The 12,145-nt window shown below is 35.0% G+C and overlaps 1 long non-coding RNA gene across 1 annotated transcript; it reads left to right on the top strand.

The window, feature by feature from the left end:
- The first annotated feature begins 207 nt into the window (after nucleotides 1–207).
- LOC143665352 (uncharacterized) lies at nucleotides 208–10,778 on the top strand. The gene is made up of 4 exons (XR_013166900.1): nucleotides 208–307; nucleotides 6,462–6,578; nucleotides 6,661–6,738; nucleotides 10,631–10,778. It is a non-coding gene; the product is annotated as an uncharacterized LOC143665352 (long non-coding RNA).
- The last annotated feature ends 1,367 nt before the right edge of the window (nucleotides 10,779–12,145 follow it).

The following is a 12,145-nucleotide window of genomic DNA, read 5'->3' as shown; positions in this document are numbered from 1 at the left end:
GACTATTTCTAGCTGAATATCCAACAAAATTACCATTACTACAGTTTAGGAAATCTACTGGAAATATTTCTTTTTTATTTTACCTTATACCTTCCTGATTTTTCCAAATTCTAGTCCAAGGCTGCACAGTCCTCCCTTTTACTGTGACCAGACTGATGACAGCAAACCCTCTCTCACTTTGCCACTGTGACATCATTTCTCAGTCCCAACAATTGGTACAAGCAGTTCTGTGGGTGGAGGAGAGGTGAAATGGAATTTACTCCACTGTTGCAGGGGTTGCAGAACAACATCTTATTAAAGCGAAAAGGTAATCTCTGGACCCATCGCTGAGCTGCAATGAACATGTGCAAATTTCTTCCATTAAATGAGGGTGACTTATCTTTAGTAATAAATGAAAAAGTTCTAAAAAAGACGATGCTAAAACGATCTACAAATTCTGTATGTTTCCTCTATGAAATTTAGGATTATGGAGCCTTTGTTTTCTCATGTGAGGAGCAAGTGGGCAACTCTTTGAGGGTTGTATGGGACAAAATTTGCCATTTCTCTCGGGGAAGCATAGCTGTTTATCTGTTTCTAATGCAGAACTGTGAAGAAAGACTTGCATTTTGTTGCTTTCGTTATTTCTTTGATGTTGACTTTCTTATGATAACAATTCCTAAAAATATCTAGCCATTCTTCCTATGTTTCATCACTTAGATTCCTATGAATTGCTAAAAGCTTTTTCCAGAAGTACTCTTAAATCATTAATTACCATAAATATTGGCCTTGAAACATATCTAAGACTATAACGCCAATATTTCCAAATGCCCTTTTTAATAGCACAGATTATTTAGATGTGAACTCAATCAAATCTGAACATTTGTCTCACATGTGCACCTTTCATCTACCTTATTTGATAAAAGCAAAAAAGGAAACTTGTGCTGGTTTGAATCTGTTATGTACCCCCAGAAAAGTCTATATTCTTTTAACCCATTTGTGTGGGGGCAGACCTGCTGTGGGTAGGGCTTTTGATTAGGTTGTTTCCATGGAGATGTGACACACCCAATTAAACATGGGTCTTAATGGAAGCATAAGAGAGCTCATGGAAAGAGGGAACTTAGACAAAAACATCTGGGAGAAATAAGCAAGGACCCACAGAAGCCCAGAGACATTTTGAAGAGAAGGACCAGCAGACACTGCCATGTGCCTTCCCATGTGACAGAGGAACCTTGGATGCCATTGACCTTTCTTCAGTGACGATATCCTCTTGTTGATGCCTTAATGTGGACTTTTTCAAGGCCTTAGAACTGTAAATTTGTAACTAATAAATCCCCATTAAAAAAGCCAATCCACTTCTAGAATATTGCATTCCAGCAGCTTTAGCAAACCAAAACAGAACTTATTTCTTTTCTTTAAAATTTCTCACAATTCCAAGCCGTTACTTACATTAACTTATACTCATAATGTAAGCCTAACAGTTTTTCTGATGAAGTTAAAAAAAATGACTTTAATTTTTAATTTTAAAAACAATTTTTGTTATATTTAAAGAAAACACAAAATACTTCATGAATATTCTGACCAATCTGCTTCACTTCCTCTATCTTTTTTTATGTACACAAATGGAAATAATTTGTAGAAAATCATGGGGAAGGCCAAAAAATGAGGGTCAAAGGATCTCAATTGGTGTGTCTGCTACTTAAACCTGTCAGGATTTATTTATGGGAAATGGCTGTCCTATTTCCCTTAGATATCGTTCCTTGCAATAGTCTAGAAAAATGTAGATGATCTTATTTAAAGTTTTCTATTTTCCAATCAAGCTCCAGGCATCATTTGTCTACAGAATTTATATTTTTCAGAATTTACAATATAGGAAAGCATGCTGTTACCTTGCATGGCGCTATCTTATGATCATACATTCTTCAACTTTTCAAAGTACTTCACACACACACACACACACACACACACACACACACACATGCCCAAAAATGACAAGTAATTGTTTCCCTATGACAGGAGTTTTGCCATATGTAGTCATCTTAGGCATTAAAGAAGTTAAAGTACAAAATAATGCAAAATAATTTTTGCACCTACAATCTACTTAATAGCTCAGGTAAACACATAAATACTTGATCATGTTTTCATAATCTACCACCTAATCTATTTGAAATCTTTCCAAATTTTGATTATCTGGGCTAATGAGCATCTGAAATAGAATGAGTAGATTCACTCTCCAGATCACTTCCAAGGATGGCACTTTGGGTAATAGTTTTAAATTTTCTCTTAAAAGACATAACTTTTATAAGAGCAAGTAGCCAAAGTTTTTATTTAAACATCTTCATCTTTTTCTACAATCTAAAAAAATTATTTAAACCAGTGAAATAGGTGAAAGATAATCACAATAGTAATGATAATAATTTAAATATTTCCTATTTTTTCAGCCCCTTTTCAAAGCACCTAACATACCTTATCTCATTTAACATACATCAACCCTAAGGGCATGTCCTACTATTATGCCCATTTTAGAAGTCAACTTGCCCAAGGTGAGATGGCGAGGACAAAAGCAACTACAAAAAGAGAGAATAGGAGGAGAGAAAGAGAGCGAGGAAGGGAGAGAGAAATGGAAGTCTGTTAAACCTCCACTCAATAATCCGCCTTTAAAAATACTTATTGATAAACTGGCAAGAGAATTCTCCATTGTATATTGCTACAGTACGCAAAGACTGCTGGTCTGTTTCACTCATAGAACATGGCTCTTTAGGCATATGTATTGCAGTGGCACCAATTTAATACTTCAATTTTTCACACCAGAATAATTTTAACCCTTACCTTGGAAATATTTAAGTCCTTGGCATTTAAAAAGTCAATTCAATAGACAGAACTGTAGCCTTTGCAAATGATAAACTTCTGCAAACATTGCAAGTGCAAAGATTCCTAAAAGAACATATCAGTGATTTAGGATTTTCCTATGCATCCTAGATATCTGGGGAACTGTTGATGCAATTAGAAGGACTCGGTATATGATCTTAAAAAAGTTACTCAGCTTCTTAGAACTTCAGTCTCCTTGTTTACAATATTGCCAATATTAATATGATCTGTGAGAATTAAAATGAACTAATAAACATGTAAGGATCTAATGGTACCAAGCTTCTTTTAGTTTTTTGAGAAGTATTAATTTTCTCCTTCCTGCAGAGCCAATGACCAAATTATAACATCCTTTGATTTTCACACCACACTGAAAATTCATGTGTAGCTTATTACCACTTTTTATTTAAGAATCTCTGTTTCTAAATTCGTCATGCTTAAATACCCCATTTTATAATTTTATCTCATTTTATAACTCAGTTTCCTATTTCTAGGTTCTATTCCAAAGCTGTCTTTAATAACACCGCTCCTATTAGATTCAAAGGGAGTTCAAATTTCTAACAACTAACTTAGGAAAAAATAGACTTTTGTCCCTATTGTCTGTCTTCTGAGTCATGTATAAGAGAGGCAGTTGCCATACTTAAGTTCTCTGATTGTATTTCACGTTATTGAAACTGACTTACTTTACCTCTTCTTAAAACTTGGATTTTTAATTTTAACTATGAGGCCCAGACACCTAGAGAATAAGTTTTGCTGTCCATGAGAGGGTCAGGGAGGCTTCTTAGCCACTTAGGTAAATCAAACACAAATTAAAGGGAAATGGTAACCTTCTCCTCAAAGAGTTAGGCTTTAAAAGAAAATGTTTCTAGATTTAGATGATTTTACATACTGATTGACAGCTTCTGTTGCTTTCTAATAGGATTGTTCTTAACAAACATTTATTGGCAATTTATGTCTTTCTTTTCTTTAAATCTTTCATCTCATTTTAATTAGTTGATATCTACCTAGTGTGGAATATTACAGGTGTTACATGACAGTAAATTTCATTAATGATTATCTTGTTAATCTTAGAGGTGTGCAAAAACTTTCTAAAGTTATGTCTGCAAAGTCAAAGTGAACTAAGGGAAACATAAGAATAATTTGCTACATAGTATGCCAATAATATATTTACCTCAATTTCTTTTTTCCTGAATTTTTCCTTATTTTACTTACAAAGACATAGCCAGTAAATAAAGTGCTTGAATATCTAATTATATAATAATTATTTATTATATAAATTAATTCTGCTTGAATGCCATGGAATTCTTTATTAAATTATCCTTGCTAAAATATTAAGTTTTCATCTTGCCTTGCAAGGTCATCTGCCTTCACAAAATTATCCTTAGGCTTTTTGGACCAGTTTTAGAAAAGGAAGTGTAGAATTATCAAATGGCTTGCTTATGGTCATGAGGAACAGTAAATTATAATTGATAATTACTACAATAGCCACTTCTAATCCTTTGGATATGCAGGGTAAGTATTTTTGTTTAACAGCTAAAATAACTTAATGCTAATTTCATTCAGTTGGACCATATAATCCAATACTTCTAGTTACCTTATAACCATCAGGTGTTTGATATATTTTCCTAGGTTCTGCCTGGTCTCAGAAACTGTATACCTCCCCTTCTTCCACTCTTCCATTCCCTGTCCCCATCAGACCCAACAACTATGACTTATTTTCATCAGGAATAATGACTCACTATGATAGCAAGTCTCAGCTGAGTGGTGAGAGAGAGAGGAGAATCAAAACCAGAGGAAATGGGCGGAGATGTCCCATCCAAGGAAAAAGAAATGAGTATGAAGAATTTGGCAATCTCTACCTATGGATACACTCCCACCAGATTCTTCAAGATAAATCCTGCCCTGAGAAGAGACTATATTTAAAATAGCCTGGGTCAGTACTCTGACACTCGGTGCAAGCTCACTAATGTAGCTATCCTGAAAGCAGTTGAAAGAAGCATGGTCTTTTAATAATCATGGCCTCTAACCTGTTTACAAATCCAACTATCCCCTTTGGGCTCCATTTCAGTTAGCTAGTCTCTGCCCAATTACCAGGGTCACTTTCTTAGGAGACTCCCATCTCCCTAGGATTAGAAATTTGCCATGTTCTTGCTTGCCTCTGCCCCAGACCTGGATAGTTTATGCATTCCTGCCATAAACTATCTGCTCTCACTTCTAGTTTCTACACCTGTGAAAAAAGGGTGTTGAATTCAATGATTTCTCAGTGACTTTTCAGGTTTTATGTGCATTCAGACCTCCACTGGCTGGGGAGAAATTTTTCACTCTTTCTCAATTCAGAGAACCTGGGGAGGGTCTGAAATCTTTTAAGCAGATAAGAAAAGGTTGTTTATTCGAGAAATACAGAATTGGGATACTGGTTTTGAAATCTGTCCCCAATTTCTCGTTATTCTATTGCCAGGCATTTTCCTTATGCATCTGCTGCTACTGTCAGAATAAGCCATATCTGCTTTGAAATGGTCCTGGTATATTGTGTTTTTTTTTCCATGAAATGTTTCCTTCCATGATAACAATGTCATATGTAATTGAAATAGGACTATTATTACATAATGTAAGTCCATAATGCATTAAGTAGGTTTTTTGTTCTTTTACCATTCTTTCCCAAGAACACAACTAGCAGATAGAACATAATGTCAGTAGGGAGCAGAGAGAACATAATTTCAATACAGAAGTATTTCCTAAGATCCAAACAACCAATTTCAAAATTAACATTTTAACTCAATTCATCGAAAAGTTTACAACTACCAGAATTTACTGGTTTCAAGCAGCCTGCATTTCTTGTGGCGTTTGTGGATGGTGTTTCAATATAACCGAATCTCTTCCCTTGATATTCTTTTGCTTGGCATTGACAGTCAAGTGTTTATATATCGAGATGAGTAAGAAGTAGCTATTCACTATCAAATGTCTGTTAAGGCTCTTTTTTTCTAGCTGGATGAAAAAAATTCTATGTAATGTTAGACCAAAAGATAGAGTTAGAAGGTCAAGGTTTGGAACAAAATCGACAGGGACTGCCTGTTTGACTTCAGGTTGGTATTCAGCTTTCTGTAAATCATATTCCACATCTACTAAATACAGTCCTTGTTTGTAAAATATAGAAAAGTCCTTGGAAAATGCGTTAGGTTTCCATTAAAGCACAGAATGCACTTGCCATTGAGAAGAGCATGTTAAAAGGCTCATCTTCCACTTTTTGTGCACATAAAATCAACCAGTGTTCCTGGAAATGCATAGACTGTCTCAGCTTGAAAGAAAGGATGCATATCAAAATATGGCAAAGGGATTTAAAAATTACATGTTGTGGCCATAGCTCATTTACCAAAGAAGAGGGGCCAAGATCCGTTATCTGATGAATCTGTGGAAATTCAACTTTCCATAGCCTACATAATTTCTAGGAAAGAAGGAGAAAAAAAGCAGAACAGGGACATATGTGTACACTCATATTCAATAAAACCTAGGGCAAGCTAATTGTTCCATGTTAAGGTTAGGGAAATATGATAAAAATGAAAATGTGAATTTTTTTTTTACAAACTTGCTCCGTGTTTGGGTATACGATGTTATCTATTCAGGTTCTGTTGTTGCATGAGGACACATGACTGGCAGCTGTTGATCACAAAGTGGAAAACATGAAACACACAGAGTAATCATCAGGCAATTCGGATGCAGATTGCAGGTGTGGAGGAAAGGTGAGGACTTGAAATCATGATGGGGAAAATTGCTTACTTTCGTCATCAAGAACAAGCGTTCAATGTGTTTTTGCTTGCTTAGGGATGAACCATGCTGAGCGATGACTGTGTGTAGTTGTAACTGAGAAGACAGCATCTATCTACGTGTAGTAAAGGCCTGGTGAGTGTTCTCATTCTGTGTAAGCCTGAAAAAAAAGTGGTCCCTTTAATGCCTCTATTGACCAAGTAAGGTAATCATACCTAGGATATGAAAATTGTGGTAGCCATGTATATAAAGAAATTGTACAAGCATAGAAATGCACATTATCTACAATGTAATGCAAATTGTAGTTAATTAATATTATTGAACAGGGTAGGGCATGTGAAAATAGTGTATGCGGAAAACGAGATCCCTAAATTATATAGTTACTAATATTTTGATTTAGAGGAATGGTAAGGAAGTGCCTTCACTGAAGAATGGGTATCACTTATGACAGATAAACACAGCACGTCTACATCAACAAACTACTCCAGGTTTAACTCCGAAGGAAAAAATTCAGGGAAAGAAGGCCTGTCCTCATTAAAAAATAATAATAATAATAGGCACCTCATAAAGTACTATATTGTAACGCCATAATTATAAATCTATGGGAATTTAGAGAAGAGATAACTCAAAGAGTACACTTGAAATAAAAAGTTTGTTAACCTCTTCGCCATATTTTATTTCAAGGGTATACTTGAAATAATATATATATATATATATATATATATATATATATATATATATATATACATATATATATTTGATCAGTTGGGAAGAACTGTAGTGTGATGGAAAGGTAATTTTAAGAAAACCACTCATTTTCCTTGAGGTTCAGCTTTTTATTTTTAAATTGTGTATCATCCAGGTGAAATAGAAACAATGTTCACTGGCAGTGCATTCACTTGTAATTTCAAACTAATCTGGTTAGAAACATTATTTAATGTTTTAATGGTTTACCCTTTAATGTTTTAATGGCTTACCCTTGTGCCCACCAAATGAGAACTTACCAGATCACACATGTGCTCTGTGATAATATGTCAGTATTGATTGACTGATTGAAGTCAGTGAGGCCTAAAAGCAAAACAGGGCTGTGTTTATGGCGATGCAAAAACTGTACAATTGCTGATGGGGTTGTCATCTTTAGAATGCAAATTGGAAATATCTATTATGTTCATATCTTTTAACCCAAGAATTCCATTTCTAGTTATTTAGCTTAAAAATATAATATATCATGTAGGAAATCTGTTAGGACAAAGATACTCACTGCAAAATTGATCAATAGAGCAAAAAATTAGAAGTAACTAAAAACAATAGGGGGCTAATGAAGGAAATTAATGGAATATCGTGCAGCCACTTAAACTGACAGTATGAAGAATATAATAACGGCAGGTCATAAGCCCATCCAACAGAGAGTAGGTGAATAAATGGTGTGGTATATTCACAATGGTATGTAATACAGAAGTCAAAATGAATAACAAGGGGGGTGCAAGGGTAGTTCATCAGCAGAATTCTCGCCTGTCATACGGGAGACCCAGGTTCACTTCCTGGCCCATGCACCTCCCAAAACAAACAAATAATCAAAGAAAGAAAGAAAAACAAGCAAACATAAAAAATTTAACAAACGTTGCTGCAATAATAGGATACTTACATGAAAAAAGAATGAAATGTGACCCCACCATACAGCATACAAAAAAAAAAAGAATGGCAGACTGACAGACAACACTATGAATAAATCAGAAATAAGATTGATAAAAGAATAAAGTAAACTCCAAAAGATTATATGCAGTAGGCTAAACTCTTAAAAAGTCAGAAATAAAACATTTGTATTTTAGGTACACATAAATGCAATTATATATATTCATATTGGATGACAAAAACAGTATTTTAAAGGACAGTTACTATGGTGGTTTGAAACCGTTATGTACCCCAGAAAAGCCATGTTCTTCTAATCCATATCTGTGGGTGCAGACCTATTGTGGGTGGGACCTTTTGATTAGGCTGTTTCCATGGAGATGTTACCCACCCAATTCAAAGTAGGTCTTTATCCTTTCCTGGAATCCTTTAAAGCTTAGAAAGCGATATGAAACCAGAAGGCAGGCGAGGACAGCAGACATTGCCAGATGTCTTTCCATGTGACAGAGGAAACTTGGATACCAACTGCCTTTCCTCCAAGAAGTTATCCTTTTGTTGGTGTCTTAATTTGGATATTTTGACAGATTTAAAATTGTAATTTGTAACTTAATAAATCCCCTTTAAAAATCCAATCAATTTCTGGTGTATTGCATTCTGGCTGCTTTAGCAAACCTAAAGGGTTACTTTGTGTAGAAGAAAGCAAGGATAGAAATGGAGGGCATAGTGTTCAGTGTAGGTTAGTGTCAAGGTCCTAGCTTTTTGTTTGGGGTGTGTGTGTGGGGGGGTAAATCTGTGAAGGTTTTTATGGCATTAAAAATAATTAAATAAATAGTAAATAGGTCCATGCATAAACCATGAACAAGAGTGTCTCATGAAATGAGAATTATGATTCACACAATTATTTACACCTAAGAGCCAAAGGAAGTAAAAAACGAAGATATATTTTTAAAATAGAAAATATTTTCTAAAGATGCATTAATTAAAGACTAGAAGATAATAAATATAACTATGTTTAACTGTTTGATCTTTTCTTGCTTGCAAATTTGCTTAAATATATTCTTTTAATGAGAGCAAATGTTTATAATTCATTAAAAAAAAACAGTATACAGACATGGGTCTATATTAAGGAAATTTTATAACTATGAAAACTAATGAAATCACCCAAACTCTTGATCATGCATTGACAACTAACTTAAGAATTGATCAAGAAAAATGAAATGTTACTGTTTGCTCAATCTAGTTGGTGATGAAACTTGTAAACCCTACTAGAAAAATCTCTATTAAGTATTGACCCAGAAGGCGGATGTAGGTTTCCATCATGAAAGTGATATGACAAATGGGATCTCCTGCTCAGTTATTTCTGTGGAGATCTGTAAAAAGAGGGACTTTAGATTAATACCTATGACATGGGCTTTGCGTCCATTCAATGAATGCTGATATGCAGAAAACCAATAGGCATAGGGTGTGATCCATAATAGAAGCAAATTGATTGGACGCTTTGACAATGATGCTCATAGAGCATGACAGCACTGCATGCTTGGATGTTCATACCTTAGGAAGCTCTTTCAGAATTAGAAAAATGCTACACTGACGTATGCTTTTATAAAAGGTTTCACTGTAAACCTCTGATTTATAGATATTTTAGGCCATTTTCCACCTTCCATTTAGGTTTTATAATACTAGCCATATTATTACTTTACAAATACAGTGATACTTTTTGTTATATTTGAAGAATACTAGATGAATGAGATGAGTAGTACACTTTGCAGGGCTGCATCACATGCATGTTCCCCTAATTTAGTGTTTTCTTTCTAGTACACCATCTGTAATACATATAAATCAGTAGATTTCACACTGCATTTATTCTGGGCTTATTTATCCAGTAATTGAAAAAAAAATCTTCCTGAGCAAAAGCCGTTTACAAAAAAATAGTCTGGCAGTTTTTAAGGATTTTTCCTTTCACTTCTCTTTTGTACTATTTCTTATCGCAAAATAAAAATAAGAAGTGAGAAATAATTTGTGAAGTAATTGTTTATAATTTCGTACTAATCATACTTAATATACAAAAGTATTTGGCTTTCCTCTTCCTGATAGCTATTTAAAGACTGTATTTCAATGGCATGTATAGAAGGCCGTATGATAAAATAGAATAGCGCTTACAACTTAAAAAAAAAATAGCTGGGGTTGAATCTGCATGCTGCCGATTTGGAAAAATCATGCAAATTCTCTAAGCTCATTTTCCTAACCTGTGAGTAGGAAGAAGATCTGCCAACATAGGTCACAGGGTTGTTTGGAAAATACATAAATAAAAAAAAAAAGATAAATGAAAGCCCATTGAAGTGAATGAAGCTCTTGCTGTTTTTAAAGCAAAAAACTTGAAACCAAACTCTCCTCCCAGAACACCGTGGTCTAAACCATAATAAGAGCAGGTGGAGGCAGCAAGCGAACCTTTTGTGAAGGATTAAGAAGAAGGATTCATACTCTGAGCTCAGACACTGGATATGAGACTATTATGCCAAAGCCGCCCCGCCATGGATCCCAAGAGAATGGAGCGCCCTGCACTCAGCAGAGTTAAAGCGGATGTCTGCAGGCGCCTGTATAAGCATGTACATGGACATGGTAAGGAAATTCTGAGTACAAGGACTCACTGTATCAAAAAGTGGTAAAGAAACGTGGCACAAGCGAATTCTTACTGTGTAAATATAGCAACAGGTCTAAGGTTTCTCTCATTCTTATGAATCATGTTTCAGTATATGTATTTGTGTTGTATTTTTAAAACCTTTCATTATTCCAGTTTAAGAAAAAAAAAAAGCAAGAAGAAAAAATTGCCCATAATCTTACTACTCAAAGATAAACACTGTTAGTATTTTGGGAAATATATTTTTCCTAGACTATTTTTAACAGGTATATTGAAATATAAATAGATTTTGAGTGGGATCATAGTGGATCTATTTTTTTGTAAAACTACTTTTATCATTTAGCAACATGCCACACACATGCTGCATGTTCATCAATATAGATTGACGCCATAAATTGTAATGATTGGGAAGAATTTCATTTTATGGATGTATGAGTTATTCAAATATTAATCTATGGCTGTACATTGAAAACTATTTTAAGTTTCCCCTGTTGCAAGTAATATTGTGGAAGACATCTTCACAGCTCCATCTTTATGAACTCATTGAATCATCAAATTATTGGGAAAATTCTTGGAAGTGGAATTTCGAAATTAGACACATTACTTCCTATTATACTTCAGCAAGTTTTGACTAATTTTATACCTGTCATGGTCAGCTTCATGTGTCGACTTGACCAAGTGGTGGTACATGTTTGTCTGGTTGGGCAAGTACTGGCCTGTCTGTTGCAATGAAGACATTTCATAGAGTTAGATCATGATCACATCAGCTGCATCCACAGCTGATTCCATTTGTAATCAGCCAAGGGGCGTGTCTTCTGCAATGAATGCTGTTCAGTCTAATCACTGGAAGCCTTTTAAGGAGGATTCAGAAGAGACAGGCTCTCTTCCTGCTTTGGCCAGAGAACCTCTCCTGTGGAATTCGTCCAGACATGCCATTGGAATCATGGGCTTCACAACCTGCCCTGTGGATTTTGTACTCTGCATTCCTGCGGTCACGTGAGGCACTTTGTAAATTTTATATTTGTGAGTGTTCCCTGTTGATTCTGTTTCTCTAGAGAACCCTAACTAATATATCTTGGTACCAGGAGTGGTTCTTCAGAAACAGAATCTTAAAAATGGGTTTTGATGAATGGTTTTCTACTCTGACTGGACTCAAAGGCACTAAGGACTCTGATTCCCATAATCAGAATGACACTCCCAATCCATGGAGTGAGTTGGCAAAAGAGATAGTCAAACTATCACCATTCGATTCTCTTAATGCTTCACTTGTACGAA

This window comes from Tamandua tetradactyla, chromosome 21 (genome assembly GCF_023851605.1).
Source record: "Tamandua tetradactyla isolate mTamTet1 chromosome 21, mTamTet1.pri, whole genome shotgun sequence".
Taxonomy (NCBI): Eukaryota; Metazoa; Chordata; class Mammalia; order Pilosa; family Myrmecophagidae; genus Tamandua; species Tamandua tetradactyla.
This window is presented reverse-complemented; position numbering and strand designations above follow the sequence as displayed.